The 22,867-nt window shown below is 35.6% G+C and overlaps 1 protein-coding gene across 9 annotated transcripts in view; it reads left to right on the top strand.

Moving 5' to 3' along the window:
• Nckap5 (NCK associated protein 5) overlaps window positions 1-22,867 on the top strand; it is a 949,190-nt gene that overhangs the window by 398,891 nt on the left and 527,432 nt on the right. The window lies entirely within an intron of this gene.

The following is a 22,867-nucleotide window of genomic DNA, read 5'->3' as shown; positions in this document are numbered from 1 at the left end:
TGGTGGCACTGCCATATGCCAGTTTGGGTCTGGGCCAGAGAAGCATACAGGAAGGCTTATGCATTCCAGCTGTCTACTCCTGCTTGACAAAAAGCACTTTTTGTAATGTGGTGTAAGTGCCCGAGTTATTTGTACACAATGGGAAGCTGAAATTTCATTTCCACATGAAATTAGTGAATAATGGCTTTCAATACTCACTGAATAAGCATGCCCAAGACACAGTGAGCATGCCAAGTCTGTTCACATCGCCAGCCATCTGGATGAAAAAATAAATCAGTTATGCAGCAACTTTGGGGGCAGCAGAGGTAGGCTGTGATGAGGGCAACATGTCTGGATACTGTACTGAATCTTTTGCTTTTCATCAGGGTTTTAGTGTGTTACTTTTGTGATTTCATGTCACTTAAACTGACCTAATATACTTAGCCACAAATGTATATGCTTTAATGTGCAGCTGTTATATAGTTGTCTACCACATATGTGCTTCATGTTTTTAATCTCTTTTACATGCCAGTTATCAAAATATTCCTAAATATTAACTTTGGATTTTAGGATTTAGGAGAATAGATTTTCTGTATACATGTCTAAAATTATAAGTACAGAAAGTACAACTGCATACCTCAGTGATGAAATTTATATATTTTTTTTCAAATTGTGATATCATGGATTCCTTTTCTACTAATTTAAAAATTAGTTTTAAAAATGATGTGAGAAGATTTGTTTTATTTTTTGGTAGAGTATGATTTGATAAAATAATGCAAGAATTATTTAGTTTTAGATAGCAAAAATTAGTAACTCACCTATATACAATAATTAAACATAGGATGTGGAAATTAAAGTGAAAGAAACAGATGGAAACATCCCCTAGGTAAGTATGAATGTTTGTTCACAAAAATGGAACAAATGTGCCAGCAAGTTGTGTACTCATTTTCTTTCAATTACATCTGATTTTGGTATTAAAAAATATTGGCAAAGCACCATTTAACTTTATTTAATGTGCTTTGGTCTTCTTAAAAAATGCTTTGGAATTTAGTACATAAATGAGTATAAATGAAAGGTAGCAGAGTTTGAAGGAAATTGGTTAATGAGCTGTAAAATAATTGCTTCATTTGAAAATTTGGGGAGCAAGAAAAAATTAGAATCTAGCCGATAATAACAATGAAATACCTTGATTTCCCCTGCAATCTGGTTCTATAATAAACAAGACTAAGAGTACATAGGAAGAATGCGATGTTGGTAGGGTTTCCTTAGTTTGCTAGAATTCCTTACTATATTATTTTATGGGAGAGTTTATTCAAAGTACACTCCAAGATGAAACCTGCTCTTATAAATCTGTTAATTCACATTCTGTTCTAAATAGACCATCAGCTGGAGGATGGCTGTCCTTTGCAATCTAAGCTATTCACTGAAACTATATTAGCTATAATAGGATTTAGCTTGTAACTTTATAGTGTAAGCTCTACACATTAATTAATTTTGAGGCAGCTGCTCATTAAAAATTCTTTCTAGTAAACACAAAATGTATTTCAGGAGATCTTAACACATGATACAGAGAATGAATTTTGATAAGTGAATTTGGCTGATTTGAATAGCAGGTATGAAAAATTCCTATTTAATGAAATGCAGCATATTTTTAAGCAATATAATATGTTTTTAAAAATTGTACATAATTATGGGATACAGTATGGTATTTTGATGCATATATGCAATGTGTAGTAATCAAATTAAGGCCATTAGCATATCCATTACTTAAACGAAACGTTTAGTATTTTGTTGTATTAAGAGCAAAGTCCTGTCTTTAAACCACTTTGAAATATACAATGAATTATTGTCCACTGTAGTCATCTACTGTACTGACACTTACTCTACCTAACTTTAATTTTTTGTGTATTAGTCAGCCTCTTTCTCCTACAGCCTTCCCAGTCTCCGTAGCTGCTATTCTACTCATTGTATCTATGAAACAATTTTTTTTAGATTCCATATGAGCAAAAATATTGCTAAAATACATTTTAGTGTTTCTTTGGGTGCCAGGATCTCCAAGATGCTCCCAAATTTACTTCTTCAGCTTTGAAAAAATGTCTTTCAAACCATGACCTTGTAAAGCAATGCTGAAAAGAATGCAAGTCATAGCTTTGATGCCTACTTTTTTGTGTTAATGTAGCAACTCATTCCTGTTCAGGGAGGGTTGCTGCTTGATTTTGAATTCAGAATAAGAGTACCATAATCTGCATGTATTTGGATGAGTTAAGGTAGTTACTCAATTTCTCCAGTAGTTCTGTCCCACACAGCACATAACTGTGTGAGTAAATAGTTTGGGCAGAAGTCTCCTCTCTGATGCCTGTGGCTGCGTCCTTGTGCTAAAACAGAAGGATGAGCAGAAGAGTAGAAGTGGGGAGAAAGATGCATTAGAGACATCTTATATTTATTAATTTGTGATAACATGTCTGTCATTGCTTGCCAAAAAATGAGCCATTCTTAGATCTTTGTAGTAGAAAAGAGAGGCTTTACAGTGTTCAAAATAAACTCTCTTTTTGGTGGCTGAGCCAGCCAAAATATATCTCATGGTCACATGCTAGAGCTAGTAACTGTTCAGATAGACAATGGACATTATTCCAGGACCTCGGCTGATGGAAACTGCGTTTTTCACAGTAAGGTTTCCAAGATTTCTCTTTGTTCTTCTCTTTACCATTGTTCAAGAAGAGGGAAGCTGCACAGGGTCACCTGAGGAAGGTTATTGAGGCCCAATCATAGATCACATGTGTCTGCACTTGGATTTTATTGTCCGGAACTCTATCAGAAGAGGAGGTGGGGGAATGTACTGTATCTCTGTGTCCAGAGGAAAGGACATAGATTTTGGTAAATAGTTCTAATTCTTACACAAGTAAACACATACAATTTATAGTCTAGAATTAGTATTATATAAATGCATAATTTTTATCATGTATATCATGTAGATGTGTATTGTATTATGTGTGCCCTTGTGTGTACAGTGTATGTTACATATGTAAACAATGTACACATGCACTCATAAATAAATAGCTGTTTCCAGTCAGTCCTGGGAGTGACTTAGTGTTTTCTGTAAATTGTATGAATGTGATTCAACCAGTTTGTTTTTGAATGACTGAATTTCTTACGTTTCATTTCTGCTTCCTCTTTGATGTCATAATCTAGTTCTTTTATTATGTGGCTTAGGTCCAGCAATGTCTGGGCCTTTGTAACTATTTCAGATTGTCATCATTATCTCCCTTATGCCTAGAGGACACTAAGGCAGGAGGCCTGGTTAGAAGGCTTTCTTAAATCCAGTCAGACCAGTTAGTCAAAGTGGGTATCACATCCTCCTGAGCTTTGGGCAGTGAATATGCTGGAGCCTCTTTGACTTACCTGATTCTTCAGGTAGCTGTGCTTCCTATGTGACCACTAACCTCTAATCACTCCCATTCCATCCTGGAATCTGCTTCACATCCAACTTTTGGCTTCTTTTCTAGAAAAGGGGAAGCAAGATAGTATATTCAAATAGTCTGGATTTGAGCCACACAAGTGTAAATCCTAATATTTCCACGATTAGGCTTCTGTGTCTTATCTCTAATAATTAACAGACCATATAATTCACATTAGATATTTGATTCTCTTCCTGCATAATGTTAAAAACTGTGATTATTCTTCTTACAGTGACCCCTCAAGTCTGATCAAACTCCCCCACCTCTTCTGATCCCATCCCATCCTATCCCATCCCATCCCATTCCATCCCATCCCATCCCATCCCATTGCTAACAACTGTGGTTTGGAAGGCTGGCCTTGGATTAGCTGTGTTGGTTCACTGGGTGTCAAGAAGGGAATCCAAAAACCTAAGTTTGTACTAAGATAGAAAAACTACAGATCAAGGAGAATGGTGACTCTGCCTTCATGAGAAGGAAATGTTTTTCCCTTGCACAAGACTTGAGAGCCTTCACAGTCAGTCATGGAGAGGTCCTTCCAACCTGTGGAGGACCGGGGACATCTAGAGACTGGCAGTGAGAGATTTTAACAGAAGGTAGTATTGAGCTACTGCTTTAGCAATAGCTTCTGTGTGTGGGGTTGGGACAGTAGGATAATATTCTTCCAGTAGACCTTATTTCTCTCCTGGAGCCACAAATAGATGAGTCATTCAGATATTAAACCTGGGAAAAGCCATATAATAGCTGATTGCATTGTAAATATAAGGAGATCAGAAAAGGTTATCTGCTAATAAAATGAAGGTGTCACTCTTCTGGGGTAAACTAATGTGAGAAAACTTTCTGCCACTAGGCAAGGCCCAGTAAGATGATGGAAATGATGTCGCTCTTATTTGAGAGAAGGCAGCATGTTTTCACTGGCAAGGAAGAGATTCCTCTAACATCCAGAAACACCACAGGCAGGATTCCCGGACCTCTGCTTGTGCCTCCCTTGGTTGCTTTCCATTACTCAAGGTTTGCAGGTGGAAGTGATTGGAGGATGAGGGTGAGAGGTGCTGGTACCAATCGGTTTGCCTGAGTGTGGCTTCCTATCACCTCTATGCATTTGTAGTGCCATTGTTTTTCAAGTTTTTGTAATAAACAGGGCCAAGTTGATAAAGGAGCCCCAGCAGGACCTTACATGCTCAGACTAAAATCCCCTTTTAAGGGTCATTTTCAAAATGCCAGCTTTAGCTGTGAAACATTTTTCTTCCTTTGCAGTTACATCTTCTGTTGTATTTATCAGCATATAGTCTATCTGTTTATATGCAGTCTCACCTACAGATAAGAAGCTTCAGAAAGGTTATTCTGTGACTTCTTTTTTGGGGATTTCAAGTTACTAGTCCAGAATTCCAATAAATGTGTGCAGAGTTAATGACTATTGTGTGAATAAATAAGCCATATTCAAATGGTTGGCTTTTAAAGTCTTCATATATTTTCTTAAAATCTTAAAACTTTTGGCTCTTTTAATATCCTTCTATCATCATTTGGTGTTTCTAATACTTGTCAAACAAAGGTAATCTCTGTCTAGGCACTTGACTCTGAACCAGTGAAATCTAAATTAAAGTGGCCTTAACCAAGAATTACTTTTTAATACCTATATATATATATTTAAAAAATTCTACCCCTTCTTAGGGATATCATACTCTATTATAATTAATGAATTTACAGATTTTTTTGTTGTTCAAACTGGATAATACACTGATGATTTCTAAATTCACCAGTTTCAGTCAGTGTGTGTGTTTCTTTGGTGAGTTTGTGCTCTTACATGGGTTTGGCGTTAAAACTCCATATAGGCTTGCTAGGACAGCATGTATTCAAAACCTATAGAAGTCTGTCACTTGTCACCAAATTGCTGAAGTCTGAATTGCTGGTTTAATTAGATTTGTTTGAAGAATTTATGAATAAATGGTTGATTTTCTGATAAGTAAAATCAATAACATCTTTTCTGATAGTAACCTGATCTAGAAACCAGATACCTTCTGATTGACTATAAATGGTATCTTAATATTTCCCACTTCTAGTACACTGGCTCTAGTAATATATTGAAGTGAAGTTGCATTTTTTTTTCTATCCTCTGCTGTATGAAGTACAGTGGATTAGAGTTACACATTTTTGATTTTTATTTCCCAGACACCTAAAAGCACTTGTTTTGCTCGTAGGTAGATAAAATTCCTCAATGCTAACTTGTGTTTGCCTCTTTACCAGGTTAATACATACATTTCTTTAGAAAAATTGGTGGTGTGTATATCCCTATCTCATTATTCATGGTAATTGTGAAATTCATCTTGGATATGGAATCAGCAAATAGTAAACCATGTCCATTAGAAAAAATGCACACTTTGGTTTCTGTGAATCTTGAATCACAACATTTTCATGAGCTGATACATACGAAGTATTAAGTGCTTTTCTGTGCATTTCTTTTTGGAGACACTTTATATTGTTTGTTGTTACATTAATTTTACACTCACAATCAATAGGTCTGTAACTCCTACCTGAATGAAGCTTGACATATGCATACTTTAAACACAGAAAGGTGTGATGTGTTGTAGGAACAGTAGACCAATCTTCAGTACTACTCTTGGGAGCTCTTTAAATCAGTCGAGTCACTAATGAAAAGCACGAAAGTTTAAAAAATATGGTAATAGAGCACAAAAAGAACACCTGTTGACAGTGGGAGCTGCAGAGCGTCTCATTGTTTGACCTCAACTGGGAATATGCACAAGTCTGCAAGAGAATGTGAAAGTGCCATGAGTGTTGGTTTATAGGTTAGAAAATTCATTTAGTGATTGAGCTAGCTACTTTGCAAATGTGGAATGTATATATAATGAGGGTGGGTTGTATTATTACTTGAGATTGAGAATGAGGAATCTGAGACTTATGAAGAAACTTGAGTTGCAAAAGCATCTACTAATCACAGAATGCATACTGAGCACTAGAGTCAGAAGTAGATTGTATTGCATCACTCTTGCTCAGTGGTGGCAAACCTATGGCACATGTGCTACAGCTGGCTATTTGTTATCATAGAAAGATCTAAAAGGTTTGTTGTCACTGCTCTAGGTAGATGCCTCTAGTCATTAATTAGCCTTAAAAATATGTGTGTATATAAATACATATGCATTATATAAATGTTTCCTTAAGAATATATTACTTACTGTGTGTGCATTTATTCTGTTTATCTTTCCTTAACATTTTATACTCCTCTAAAATGCAAAGCCAGTCTTTAAAATTTTAAATAGAAATTTTAAAAATAAATTTTGATACCAAGTCTTCTCTTGCCATTGTGTTTAACAGTGTTATTGTAAAAGTATCAATACTTGGAAAGTTGTAATGAATGTGCCTGCTCACCAGTGACCCTTTCTGTTTTTCTAGATTCTTGGAATTATCATTTATTTGGTAGCATGTTCAAGCAAAATAAAATTGACATTAATAGCCAACAACTCATTAGTTTTTAAATGTATCATGTCTGTCATGATTTTGTTTGGAGGAATGTAGTATCATAAGTTAGGGTGTAGGCTGTTGTGTTGGATATTTTGATTCCTTATCAGTCAAAAGAGGAAATTTGTATAAATTTAATGACAGTGCATGTAAAATTATATGGGAGAGAGGCTACTACATAGTGGTATTTTAATAGAGTGCTAACTACTTATAGTATTTTATTCTACTAAATTATGTAGCATTTGAAATATCTTATGTTTACATATTATATAAAGTTTTTGGTATTTAAATATAGTTAAGTATTTATCATATGCATAAAACTCCCATAATAGGGAACATCAACATTCAACAATTGTAAGTCACCTGATTCTTAAAAATTTCAGTGTTTGTATATCAGCAAAAACTAAAACAAAACAAAGAGATGCTAGCTAGATGTCAAAATAATTTCATCTATAGAGTTCACACTATCTATGTTTGCAAAAATGAGCATTAGTAGGATCATGGGCCAAAGTAGTGTTTTATAAGTTCTAGAATTTGGAAGTCAAGGACAATATGTGTTTTTCAAAATATTATGTCTCTATATTGACTTGTGTGTAATCAGTCAATGACCTAATATTGAAAAAAGAATTATAAGGAGTTGTGTTGTCAGCTTTTACTCTTTCTCTGTCAACTTTTCTCCAGAGTTTTCCTCACACAACTGTATACTAGTCTGGGCCAACTATCATAGCTCAGCAGGCTGTCCAGTGAGCAGCAGTTAGCCATTCTTGGGCTCATATAACAGAGAAGCTGGTGGGCTGAATAGATTCAGTGTGGCTCTTTCTGCAGGAGCTTATCTTGTTCATTGGTTGCTTTGTCATTGTTATTGCTTTTTAAAAAGCATTTCTTTTTCATCTGTGTGCTCAGATTATATAGAAGGAGACTTTTGCTATTGAGGTATATTCTTATCAGGATGTTTTTCTTCTATTCCATAAATAATGGTATTATTAGACATAAGATGAAACTCTCTTGCAGTCAGTGCCAAAGGAAACAATACAATAGGCATGTGCAGTGGGGGGTTAGCTAGATAGAGCCGCTATCTTGTTATTTTTCCTGGCCTTTAATCAATGCTGTATTCTCTTAAAACTTTCTTATCCAGTTTTTGGTGGACACTGTTTGTGAATTTCCTTCTTTTCTTTTTGTGTCAGTGTTTCTGTTTCTTTAATTTATCAAGATGACACACAGCATTCGCCTTGTATTGTGGCTACAGACATTGTACATTTTCCAGAGAGTGTGTTCATTACTGAGTTTTCCTTCCTGCTGGACTAAATAGGACATTTCTAGTTGTTATGCTTTTGAATGTGTTTTAGTTTCTAATTTTGTTAGTTTTAATTTTTTATATAAAATGAGCCGAGCCCTTCTCTAAGCTAGAAATACAGTAGTGTCTTTCTCCAATAGAATTCCCATCTATGACAATCTGTTCTTGATGGTGAATTTTGAGTATGTACCTTCCTTTGACTTAGATGTCTGAAGAATCTTTTTCTCCTTGTTTGCTTTCCCTTTTGTTTTTTTATCCATGAGAGCTTAGCCAAGAGCAGAGAAAGCAAGGTCTTTATGATCAAGAGTGACATGAGCTACAAATCTCACTTTCATCATTATCTGCTAAAATACCACGTTTTTTTTCATAACAGTAGAGTTTGCCAAAAACATATATGCATCAGGAAAAGAAAAACTTGTAGAACTATTTCAGTATTAAATTTATAGAGACATCATGATTTTAGTACAAGTTACTTTTGGCTTCTGCAGGTGTTCAAAGTGCTGGCCCATTACTTCCAGGTATTTATTAGTATTATGAACTGCTCAAGTGTGTATGCATTTCTTTGGTGGACTCCGTATAATTATAAGGGAAATTATTTTTGCTAGAAGCTACACAAAGCTTTAAGAAATGTCTTTCTTTCAGGGTTAGGAAAATGGCTAGAATAAAATTCAAGAGAGTGCCAATGATTTAGCTCAGCGGTGTAAGCACCTACCTGGCTAGTATGAGACAATAAGTTTGATCCTCAATATTAAAAAATAAGCAGTTAAATTAAAGAAAACAAATCTTTTAATAATTTACATATTCCATTTGTTATACTATAACACTACTGTTTGGTTCATTAAAATTTTTTAGAGAAGCAAATTTAGAGATCATTAAAGTGATAAATGCTAGAAATATCTTTTGGTTTTACTTGTCACTTAGTAGTAGTCAAAATCTGTGATAGTATTTTTTACTCTGCAGTCTTTTAGTATTTTTTTCTCTCTGAAGATTATTAGCTATGATAACCATCCTAATCATTGTTTTTCAGGACAGATATCTATTGAATACCCTAATGAGAAACAAATAATGCTTTTACATAAAATTAATAACTTGCTGTCTCTTTTCTTAGTTTAGGTAAGCTCTAATATTGATCCTAGCATACAAACTTGCTTCAAATGTGAGTTTATGGACCAGAACAAATCCATAAGATGTTAAGTAATTGTAGAATGAACTTACGATAGGTTATTTAATATGTTGATTAGTTATTTTTCATATTTCTATGCATTTTCCTTTTAAAAAACCTAATAGTCTGACCCCAAGGATGATAGTTCTGTTCTAATCAATAGTTTATTCTTTTTACTTGTATCTTTCTCAGGAAGATATGCAATCACCTAGTGCCTCCATTTCCTCTCTTCTAAAATATGGTTATAGATGTCTAAAATAAAAGTTGCTGCCAGGATTGTCTGTGATTTCTAAACTTGTTTCGGTGTAGAGCCTCACAGTATCTTTCTGGTGGCTATCAGTAGTTTCAATATCTGTTATTTCAAAACATGTATAGTGATAATCATCAGAATCCCATGAAGGCAAATGTGGGGAGTATGAATTGGCAAGATGTTTTGCTGTAATTTTTTCCACATTACCAAATAGGAATCTTTCAACTCAAGAAGCAAAGAAACTTGTAGTTACCTAATACTTCATCCATAAAACCAAAGCGAGTACTGATTCAGCTGTTACTGAAATTGTTTGCCATAGATACACAGATAGGAAAACTGATATTCTTTTCTGTTCCTGAAAAACATAGCTAAAGCTAAAGATGTGGCTCAGTCAGTAGAGCACTTGACTGTCATGCGTGAGGACTTGGGTTCAATTTCCAAAAAGATGGATAGGCAGATGGTAAGGTTGTTAGGCAGGTAAGTGAGTAGACAGATGGAAGTATATGATATTTGGAAGGGAAATTTTCCTGGCCAGATCAACTGATCAAACTTTGTATAAGGAAAACTGGAGCCTTTTGGTCAGCAATGTTAAAGGCATGAGTTGTAAAGAAATAGATACGGAATCCCACCCCAGTCTAGGGGAACTTTCTTTGTGGCCTGGGGACCAGCACACAGTTTCCTGCCGGGACCAGCCAGTGGGGCCTAGGCAAGGAATCCTGCCCCAGGAATCCTGCCTCGGTCTGAGGGAACTCTCTTCATTGCCTGGGGATCTGCCTGCGGTTTCCTGCTGGGACCAGCTAGTGGAGTAGGCACAGAATCCCATTCCTGTCTCGGGGAACACTCTTTCTCACCTGAGGGACCAGGCCACGGTTTCCTGTGGGCCCAGCCAGTCGGGCCTAGGCATGGTCTGGGGGAACTCTCTCTCTCTCTCACTTTGTACAACACTGGAAGCTCGAAAATATAGGAAAATGACAAACCAAAAGACCAAAATGCAATATCAAACATCCAGCCCATCCCAAGAAAGCCTAGGAACCCCATGCATAGAAGAAGACACATTCCACATACCTGAAATACCTGAAATAATAGTAACTGAAATAAAGAAGCAACTCTGGGAAGCCTTAAAGGAATTCAAACTAGAAAAAATCTCTCAGGTAAAAAAAGAAATGATAAAAGAAATGAAGGGGATGCTGAACATATCTAAAGAAGACACAGTTAAAAAATTGGAGGACCTAAACAAAAAGATGGAATCCCTGGATGAACCATATAAGAAACAAACAGAATACATAAAGCAGATGCAAAGAGATATAAAGGAAATCAAAAATTCCATCGCAAGTTGTAAAAACCACCTCAATGAATATGAAGATACAATCTCAGACCTTGAAGACAAGATTGCAGCTAGCGAACAGGAAAGGAAAGACTTTTTAAAAATAACAAGAAATCAGGAAATAACAGTTCAACACCTGCAAGACGAAGCAAAGTGGAACAACATAAGGTTGATAGGAATAAATGAAAAAGAATGGGACAACATAAAGGATGTCAAGAGGATATTTAGAGAAGTAATAGCTGAAAATTTCCCAAACACGAGATTAGAAACTGATATCAAGATCATTGAAGCATACAGAGCTCCAAATAGCCGTAACCAAAATAAATCTACACCCAGACATATAATAATGAACATCCCAGAAATTGAACAAAAAATAGAATATTAAAAGCTGTTAGAGAGAAAAGACAGATCACCTATAAAGGAAACCTATCAGAATCACAGAAGACTTCTCAGCACAAACAATAAAGTCAAGAAGAGCATGGAGTGAAGTATTCCAGATCCTAAAACAAAATGATTTCCAACCTAGGCTGATGTACCCTGCAAAACTGTCCTTCAAAATCGATGGAGAAATAAGATACTTCCATGACAAAGAACAGCTGAAAAACTTCATGATCATCAAGCCAACCCTGCAAAGAATACTGAAAGACAGCCTAGATGCATCTAGGGAAAAAACCACTAAACAAAGCAGACAATTAAACAGAACCAAAAGACAAAGATAAAACAGCAGAAAGATAACATGTCAACAATAAACCAATATATAACAGTTATAATCATTAATGTAAATGGCCTCCATGCACCAATTAAAAAAACCAGACTGGCAGAATGGATCAAGAAACAGAATCCAACCATATGCTGTCTACAAGAAACCCATCTAACCCAAAAGGATACTCACGGACTCAAAGTCAAAGGATGGAAAATAATACTTCATGCAACAGGAACCTCAAAAAAAGTGGGGGTGGCTATTTTGTTTGCAGATAACCTGAATTTCAAACCAATAATGATCAGAAGGGATAAAGAAGGACACTACATACTGGTTAAGGGAAAACTTCAAGAGGAAGAGATAACTATCTTAAATATATATGCATCAAACTCCAGAGCACCCTGTTATATAAAACAAGTACTAACAGAAATGAAAAACCAAATTAGCAGTAGCACAATTCTAACAGGAGATCTTAACACACCATTGACACCAACTGGACAGATCAACCAGACAGAAAATCAACAAAGAAATAAAAGAACTGAATTGCACCTGTGAACAAATGGACTTAATAGACATATACAGAGTATATCACCCAACAACAACAGAATACACATTCTTCTCAGCAGTACATGGGTCATTCTCTAAAATAGACCATATATTAATTTATAGAACATATTTAAATAAATGCAAAAGGGTCAAAATTATCCCTTGCATGCTATCGGACCATAGCACTGTGAAATTAGAAATTAATGATAAAAGATACTGCAAAAATCCCACAAACACATGGAAACTGAATAACACACTCTTGAATAATCAGTGGGTCACAGAGGAAATTAAAGAAGAAATTAAGCAATACCTACAAACAAATGAAAACACAAATACAATTTACCGGGATGGTAAATCTGTGGGATGCAATGAAAGCTGTCCTCAGAGGAAAATTTATTGCAGTGAGTTCCCACATTAGGAAAACATAACGAATACAAATAAATAACCTGATGTTACACGTCAAATATCTAGAAAAAGAAAAGCAAGTCAAGCCCAAAGCCAAAAGAAGAGAAGAAATTATAAAAATCAGAGCAGAAATCAATGCAATAGAGACCAAAAAAGCAATCCAAAAAATCGACAAATCAAAGAGCTGGTTCTTTGAAAGAATAAATAAAATCGACAAGCCCCTAGCCAACCTTATTTTAAAAAAGAGAAGAAAAAGCTCATATTTATGCAATAAGGAGTGAAAGAGGCGAAATTGCTACAGACCCTATAGAAATACAGAAGATCATCAACACCTATTTCAAAACCCTCTGCTCTCAAAGGTTTAATAACACAGAGGAAATAGACAGATTCCTAGAAGCATACGAAGTACAAAAGCTAGGTCATTCAGTAAAACTACTGAATAATCCAATTTCTATTAATGAAATTGAAAACGTGATTAAATCTTTACCTACAAAGAAGAGCACAGGCCCAGATGGATTCACTGCAGAATTCTACAAGAAATACAAAGATGACCTAATGCCATCACTCCTCAAACTCTTCAGTGAAATTGAAAGGGAAGCAATCCTTCCTAAATCGTTCCTAGAAGCAAATGTTACTCTAGTACCAAAACCAGAGAAGGACCCAACTGAAAAAGAGAACTACAGACCAATCTCCCTAATGAACACAGATGCAAAAGTCCTCAATAAAATATTAGCTAAAAGGATGCAGGAAATCATCAAGAAGATCATACACCCCGACCAAATGGGATTCATCCCAGGCATGCAGGGATGGTTCAGCATATGTAAATCAATAAATGTAATCCACCATATCAAAGCCAAAAGTAAGAAGCACATGATCATTTCTATAGATGCAGAAAAAGCCTTTGATAAGGTCCAACATTCATTCATGATAAGAACCTTACAGAAAATTGGAATAGATGGCCTTTACTTCAATATAATGAAGGCCATCTATGACAAACCAACAGCCCGTATCATACTAAATGGCCAAAAATTGAAGGCCTTTACTTTAAAATCAGGCACAAGATAAGGATGTCCCTTATCACCACTCCTATTTAATATAGTATTGGAAATACTGACCAGAGCAATTAGACAAGAGAGAGAAATAAAAGGCGTAAAGATAGGAAAAGAAGAAGTTAAATTATTATTATTTGCAGATGACATAATACTCTGTATAGAAGATCCCCAAAATTCCATTGAAAGACTCCTAGATATAATAAATAAATTCAATAATGTAGCTGGATACAGAATCAATACTCAAAAATCAATAGCATTTCTATACTCTAACAACAAAGTCACAGAGAGAGAAATAAGAGAGGCCACACCCTTCACACTAGCAACCAAAAAAATGAAATATTTAGGAATTACTCTCACAGAAGAAGTGAAAGACCTATACAGGGAAAATTATAATACACTGAAAAATGAAATTGAAGATGATCTCAGAAAATGGAAAACCATCCCTTGCTCATGGATAGGAAGAATAAATATTGTGAAAATGGCCATTCTACCAAAACTTTTATACAGATTCAATGCAATCCTTATAAAAATACCATCAACATACCTCATAGAACTCGAGAAATCACTCTAAAATTCATGTGGAGTGAGAAGAGACCTATAATAGCAAGGACAGTTCTAAGCAGCAAAGGCAAGGCAGGAGGTATCACAATCCCTGACTTGAAGTTATACTACAAGGCAACTGTAGTAAAATCAACATGGTACTGGAACCAAAACAGAACCGAAGATCAGTGGAATAGATTAGAAGATACAACCAGAACTACAAACAACACTCAACCACCTTATCTTTGATAAAGGGGCCAAACATGTTCACTGGAAGAACGACAGTCTGTTTAATAAATGGTGTTGGAAAAACTGACTTTCCATATGCCGAAAACTAAAACTAGACCCATGCCTATCACCATGTACTAAATTAAAATCTAAATGGATCTAAGATCTCAATACTGAAACAGAAACACTAAATGTATTGGAAGACAAATTGGGTAAAAACCTTGAAGACATAGGGGTAGGTAGAGAATTCATGAACAGGACTCAAACCGCACGGGAAATACTTCCCAGAGTCAATAACTGGGATCGCCTCTTATTAAAAAGTTTCTGTAAGTCAAAAGAAATCTCCAACATAGTGAAAAGAAAACCCACAAACTGGGAAAAAATCTTAGTGAACTGCCCCTCAGACAAAGGACTTTTGTCTAAAACATATAAAGAATTTAAAAAATCAGACCCCCAAAATTCAAAGACCCAATCCAAAAATGGGCATCTGAGATGAATAAACAATTCTCAGATGAAATTCAAACGGCAAATAAATACATGAAAAAATGTTCCCCATCCTTGGTCATTCGAGAAATGCAAATGACAATATGTATCCTATTAACTAGTGGTATCTTACTGTATTTTTTTCCTTGAAATTCTGTATTATTTGTACCCTTTTACTGCTTTATTTTTTTAAATTTTATTTCCTTTCTTTTTTTTCTCTTTAAATAAATTAAAAAAAGTAATAGATATGAAAGGAGCATTGAACAGGGCTAAATTTCCAAAAACTCAAAGGGTGACTAGCGTAAGATTAGAAGTGATTTGAAAGCATTTGAGAACCTGAAAGGCATTTGATTTGATTAGTATTGTGAACGTTTCCCATATGTTCTGTGTTCTACTTGTATTCTTTTCAGGTAAATATCTGGCTAAGGCACATTCCTGCCATTGATATATGAAAATATATGAATAACTGTAGGAAAAATCTTTCTGTAGAGTTTGTCAGTGCCAGCCACTGTTTTATTTGATTTTGCAAATTACTTATTTTCACATCACTCCTACGAGGAGGCAGAGCATTCATGTTGTTCTGGTTTATGTTCAGGATGACGCCCCCTCAAGCCTCATGCAATCATAGACTCCAACAAATCTAGCATTTGTGATTGGTTCCTTGTCTAGCGCTCAGATTGTGGTGTGAATGCTACACCTGCCAGGGTTGGAGCCAGCATACAGTGTAAGGATAGGAAGAAGATGTATCTCTCTCTATCTTGTCCATTTACACTTGCTCTTTACTGCACCTGCTATGCTACCCTTGTAGTAGCTGAGTATGGACTAAAACCTCCAAAACCGTAAGAAATAAACCTTCCCTTCCCTAATTTTTTGGTGTCAGGTATTCTGTCTCAACAACCAGAAAAAAGTATCCAAGGCACATATAAAAGCATGAGTCAGGACAAGTGGTTATGCTGGAGTAAACAGCACTCCTCACCCCCCCCCCCGAGTGGTTTACAGAGGAATATGTCTTATTCCTCCATGTTATGGGGGCAGGTTTGCTGCTCTGTACCATGTTGTTTTGGCTGTGGGTCCCAAGCTAGCCTCCATAAATACATTTGATTATACCAAGAGAAGAGAACATGGCATACTTTTTCTTGACTCCTAGGGTTTCTGCCCAGAAATTACAGATTTCTAGTATTCATGTTTCATTGATCAAAGCAACTAGTAGGCCAAATCTTGTATCAGTGGATGGGGATGTACAACCATCTGACAGAGGCTGCCTCTGTATGTTTGTGTGTGTGTGTGTGTGTGTGTGTGTGTGTGTGTGTGTGTGTGTGGTGTGTGTGTGTGTGTGTGAGGATACCCACTAACACTGGGTAAGTGACCTTTTCCTGGTCATTGGGCTGGTGAGGGAATGGTTTAGATTCTGAGCTCAAGCTGACTGCCTCCCGAGTTGTCACGTTAACCCCAACACTCTACTGCCTCTTCAGAAGGGAAAATTAAAATGGGTTTTGACAACTTCCTATGAAATTCATATGTATTTTTTTAGTGTTGATATTACTTGAGCACCCGATACAGTGTAAAAATCCCAACTCAAGTGAGAATAGCACTAACACATAGCTTTAAGGTTAAGAATGAGGATGTGCCAAGCTGTCTTGTCTAAACTCTGACACTCGGTGGCTTTGTGACTTTGAGGAAGATACGTGTTACTATGCATCTTAATTTTTCATTATCTATAAAATGGGGATAGAGTACCTGCCTCATTATCTATAAAATGGGGATAGAGTACCTGCCTCAATTTTGGGGTGAGGATTAAACAAGTTAATACTTAACTATAAAGTGTTTGGAAAATAGTCACTATAAGTATTAATTTTTATTCTTGTTCTCTTCTGCCCACCTATTCAAAGACTGTTGCTCACCACTTCAGCCATCATCTGCTTTTAGGAAAGGAGGGCATCAATCATGCTTCAGAAAGTGACATTTTCTTGGCTCTTTTCTCTGAAACACTCATTATTTGCCTTTCCCTATTCCTTCTGAGATACAAAAGATGCTTTCCACCCTCCCTGACCCTCCTCCTCTGAAACAGATAATTATAAATGCTTAGATTTATTTATGTATAACAAAAAGTTTCAAATAACCTGTCTTGACAGTTTATTTTTTTTTTCCTGGTTGTTGTGTTGCTGATATTCTTTAAAGCTTCTGCTGTTGTTTGCACACCAGTTACTGTCCTGTTTTCTTAATACCTTTATTTTGATTGAGAGTATTCTAGATGGTTATATATCTGAGATTGTTAAAAACTGTCTTCCAAATTTTACTTATCATAATTTATAAGTTTTAAAATTTTCTCAATCTAGGTATCTGAGTTGAAAAAACATACAAAATTTCCAGAATGTCCTAGCTGGATTTTCAGATTAGGGATGCTCAACTACTAAAGTCTGTGCATCTATCCAAGATATGAAAAATTCTGAAATTTGATATATTACTGGTCCCACACATTTTAGAAAAGGGCTGTGCAGTCCATATTAAATTATTTCACAGATTAGTATTTGTTCATTTTGTATCCCTTAGATAGTAGGGTCTTGATTTTTCTGTTACTTTCATTTTTTTCCTCTAAAGTTTTTCATTACTGACTACTTTTTGCTTTTCTGCTATGCTGTGACAGCTCAGATATTAATCATTATACTCATAGGATCACTAGATTGGAAAGAATATGGGAAGTATGAATTTTATTTTTATTCTCTAGATTATTTGAAAAGTTCCTGTATCTTTTCACATTCTACCATTGGCATTTTGGAGAGTGGGAAGGACAGAAGCAGAGGAGGAAGCAGATGCTGGCGTTGTATCCTGGGGGGCGGGGGAGGGGGCTGGAGCACTAGCATTGCCCATGCTGTGGGAGTCTGTGCACAGCAGCTTGTAGTTGACAACTTTGTATACAGGCACTCAGTATAACATAAATATGCTGATGATGGAGACAGTGAGAAAATAAACAGAAAGAAGCTTATCAACTGCTTGTTATGTATTGTAGGGCGCTAAGGAATGTGATCAGTATGTCTTGAAGTCACTACAGCATGAAGAAAGCAAGATAAGGGGATCAAAGCAGTTAAATATTTTAACTGGAATATGAGAAACTGAAGGAGAAAATAAAGAATAAAATGTAGATCAGATATTGTGAAATGGGAAAAATTTTTCAAAAGGAATAAAGGAACTAAGATGGTAAAAGAGGAAAAGATAGTAGGAGAAAAGGAAAAAATGCAAGTCAGTTATACTGTTAGTGTCTCATTTCATTAAAAAGGAAGGTATGTGCTATTATTGATTAGGGAAGTTTTATGTTTTATACCCTGAGAAGCTACTTTAAAATAATAGGTAATGTATTAACTATTGTTATTCATGTATTATTTTGTTAGAAAATTTTGTTTTACCTTTTTTCCATTAAAAATTAAAAAAAAAATTAGCTGGAAACCTCCAGTAGAATTTATCCAAATAAAATGACTTCAAAATGATGGAGTTAAAAAGTTAGTTCAATATCACTATTTATTAGTCCAAAGAAACATGTTAGAATAGTTTTGAAGAAAAGGCAGTGGTTGTTTCTTCTCAGAATGTCCTCCAAGCTGTGAAAGGAGAGTTTCTAATGTAGTGCTATGTGACTTTGTCTCCAAAGCCAAAGCTCTTCCTTCCAGCGTGTGAACCTCATTGAATTACCAATCAGGAGCTTATTCTGGGGAATAAAAATGTGAAACGAATGGGAAAAGGAAACCAGAAGTCTCTAGAACTTACCTAGGGCATCATGGAAGCATTCAGAAAAGGGGACTATAAATGCTTCATCTTCTTTATTGCAGCCGTAGTGTGTTTGTGATACTTGTAACCAGGAGAAACCCAACTCATGTAGTCTATATAGGAAAGAAGAATATAACCAATATACAAGCTCAAGGGTAAAATAATTTTGGGAAGGAAAATGAACTTGTTTCTGATTGGTTAAGGATTCTCAGAAATGAATTGGCAGATGACCAAAGCATCAGAAATCATTCTTATTGAATATGTAAGGCAAGGCTATTAAATGGTATGATTTATAAAAGTCATTAAATTTATAGCACTAATAATGGTTCATTTGGGAAGAGACCTGAGTTAATAAAGATCTCGTATGGATGTTATCTCTAGACAGATTGATTCTGAGACCACAGGTCACCAACTCCTTATTCCACACAAGTAGCCAACATATGCCTCTGTAATGGAGCAGCCACACAAGGACAGCCAGGTGGTATATACGTATACTAAAAACCATCCCCATTCTGGAAGACAAAATCAATATTCTTTTTACAGAGTACTGAGGTAGCATCTTTTATTATACCTAGTGGGCATCACAGTAGTCTTAAAAATAATATGATGAAAGAACTACAAATGTCTCCATGGGCCTGCAGAGGTTTAGCTTTGAAATATGTCATTTGAATCATTTTAGATAGTCCTATAGTCCTCTTGACCTCTTCTGATAAATGGCATATAAAAGCAGTTCTTTAAAGTATATGGCTTTGCAGTAAATAGTTTATAATCCTAATGTTGTAAAGTTATCTGTTTGGCCAGTTTATCGTAAACACTTTCTTGATTCACTGCTTTGAATGAAAATATATTGAATTTTGCTTGAGGTACCAATTATATATTAATTATTAAGTTATATATATATATATATATATATATATATATGTATATGTATATAAATTGGGTATCAATTATCCAGAATTCTTTGGATTAGAAGTGTTTCAAACATTGGAGTTTTTCAGATTTTGGAGTTTTCGCACAGACATTAGTGATTGAGAATTCACCCTCATTTGTTTGACTCATGGAATGGAGGAAAAAGGTTTTAGAGCACAAACTTTGTACTATTCACTTGGGCTTCTTTCGATACATCTTTCAACTTTTACCTTTGAAGAGTCCCTAGTCTCCTTAAAAAAAAACTAGACAGATAGCTTGAGTCACTTCACAGATACTATCTTGAGACCTTCCTCAAAATAGACGCAGAATGAGATGTCAAGGCCATTGATGATTGGAAGCCATGGAAAACTAAATTAGTTATCCCATAGGGACTATTTCCACATGTTATGAAATGGTTAGCACATATTTTGTTTTCTTAAAGAAGTCCCCTTGAATATTAAGCTATGTATAGCCTATCAATTTTTTTTTTATTGGTACCAGGGATTGAACTCACGACCGCCTGCTTGCAAGGCAGGTGCTTATGCTGCTGAGCTAAATCCCCAGCCCAAAAGGAATTTTTTTTATTAGCCTATCAATTTCAAAAATTACCAAAACTGATGGAAGAAGATTCGATGTGGTAGAAAAGTTCTCCTAATAAAATTTTTCTTAATTGTCATGTATAATGCAAAACTAAGTTTCTTTTGGGGGAAATTTTAATAGTAAAAGAAGAAATACATGAGATCCATGAAGACTTTGGAAACTCCAAGTTTCTTAGACAGTATGGAAGCATAAGGAATTGTTATTCGGAAATCCAGTTTTTTCAGAAGTGAAAGTTTACTTTGAGAAATTGAATGGTGCTTCAGTGCTTCCTAAAATCATATATCTCCAGGAAACCATGTTTTTTTTTTTTTTTTTTTTTTTTTTTTTTTTTTTTTTTTGTCCTTGAACTGACTTTACAGCCAAAGGAGTTCCTGCAAGAAGTAAGAATAGCAAGTCTTATACAGTATTGAAGTTAGAGGAGTTTTTGTTCTGATAAGTGTTTTAGAGACACATTAGGTTGGAAAGCTGTGGTTTGTTTCCTTTGGCTCCAGAGGAAAAAAGGAAGAGAAAAGGGGATGGCTTTAAATTAGCATTGTGTTAAATCTAAGCTTTCCCAACTGTGTAAAAATTTTCGGAATGAAAGCACATATTAAGGAAAACTACCAGTTCTAAGTAATTAAAGAAAAAAATGGAAAACCCAGACAAGTTCAGTTCTTCCTGACTTTCTAACTAGCAAGACTACACAACTGTCTAAAATGTAATAAATGCCTAGAGTTTGCAGATCCCTTCCTGTGGTCTTAGCTGGCATATTTAGCTCAGCACTAACTTCTGATATTACATATAGATAAAGGGAGTTTGTAATCTCACCTCAAGTCAGTGAGACCATCTTTGCTGTGATCTTTGGTACACTGATGATGTGTTTAAGTTCTGTGTGTAGAAGACCATATGACCTGAGCTTTTGAGGATCTTACAGCCCAGTAACAGGAGGAAAAACAGGTAGGCAAGCAGCTGCAACATAGTAGATTACATGACAGATAATATGAATGAATTATTAAATATAGATTTATCATTTCTACTCGAGAGTGGAAGGACAGATTTTAGGATACATCTATGGGTTAAAATGTGGAGACTATGTGTTTTTTTGAAAGGCAGGCCAACTAAACTGAATATTTTTCTTTTTCTTGATAGTTGTTTCTATTCTAAAACTTCAAATTGTTTTAAAAGTCTTTTTTTTTTTTTTGAGGGGTGGAAGGATTGGTGGACTCACAGTATGACACGACGGGATCAAACATGGATGGGATGCATGTGTCATGCCTGCTGAGTTTCCTGCTGAATGTTTGCCCTCTTTACTCGTGTGAAAAATCCTGTAAAAATTAATAAATGTGTAATGTACTCTTACTTTACTATTGTACCTGATGGATGCTAAAAACGTCCCTCAAAGCCTGTAGTAAGAGAGTGATTTTTGGTGTTCCAAAGTTGTGGGACACTTGAGGGTTAGAAAAAAGTACATGAATGTGCTTAATGTGTGTTGTGTCTCTAGAGTTTGTCTAAAATCTGTTTTTGTCCTGAGTATTTAAAGGGATGTATAATTAGATGATGTGCTTTGGAAAGGCTAATTAATTTAGCCCTGACTCAGGGACTGCTGCCACCGGTCTCCCCATCTGCCCATGCGACAGGTGCACTGGGCATTCTGCATTGTCATGGCCTCTGCAGCGGGCGACTCCCCAGGATGCCTGTGTGTGTGTGGAGAATAATCCTGGCCTTCCTCCAGGGGAATAAACCTGTTCACCCTGCGCATGTACCAGATCACCACTGGGCTGTTATTGTTGGAGCCCACTAGAAATGGGGAATGCTGATGATTAATTGAATTTTCTCCCCACAATTTTTATGTACGACTCTGTTCCACGACATGCGTGAGAATAATCATCTGTCTAATTTCCTTTAGTGCTTAGATAGTATCTTTGTGGGGGGAAAAAACAGGAGATGGATGTGGATTGAGACACAAATCTATGGCTAAGCATGGGTTTTATATTGGGAGTTTGATTTATACTTTCCTTCTTTGCCAAGAGTATTAAAATTTAGAGTTCAGTATGTTAAATTAGGGTCCTCGTTGGTTCACATTAAATAAGTCAGGAATTTTGGTATCCTTGGAGACTCCAATCATTTCTTTATTTGTGATTATCTTCTTAGGAGTAAAAGCAGTTGTAACAGACAATGGTAGACAGGAAGATCCAAGTTCTAACAACTATGATTGTCAAAAAATGTGTATGTGTTGTTATTTTAAAAATTTGGAAAAAGGTAATGACCATCCATATTCAATTTTTTGAGCAGTTGGGTGATAGAAATGTTTTCTAGCCTCTAGGATCAGCCTGCGTTTTCCCTGGCAGGGAGGTATTTGAACATTAGTATTGTTCAAACTTTGCTAGAGGACTAGAGGCCTCTTGGGGCACTGTGACCTTTCTGGGGATGGGAAAGTCAAGCCTATTTTTATAAAAATATTAGGATGTTGTTTGATTTTTTAACTTTCATTTTCTCACAAGAATATAGTGATTTGCTTGAGGTTGCTCTATATTATACTGTAGTTTTAAATGTAAAAACAAATGAGAATCCAGATGTCTCACTTTGTTAAGCAGGTATTAAAAATGTTTGCAAAGCTAAGAGACAGTCACACTTGTTTTACTGTATTTTGTTTTGAAATCTGTAGTTATAGTTCATAATTAATTTATGTTAGCATGCAAGAGAATTTTATTGCTATTTTAAATAAATAATACAT

Source organism: Cavia porcellus, unplaced genomic scaffold, assembly GCF_034190915.1.
Source record: "Cavia porcellus strain 051 isolate PalLab524CR breed Dunkin Hartley unplaced genomic scaffold, mCavPor4.1 scaffold_12, whole genome shotgun sequence".
Taxonomy (NCBI): Eukaryota; Metazoa; Chordata; class Mammalia; order Rodentia; family Caviidae; genus Cavia; species Cavia porcellus.
Note: the sequence above shows the minus strand (reverse complement) of the source record. Positions and strands in the feature narration are given on the sequence as shown.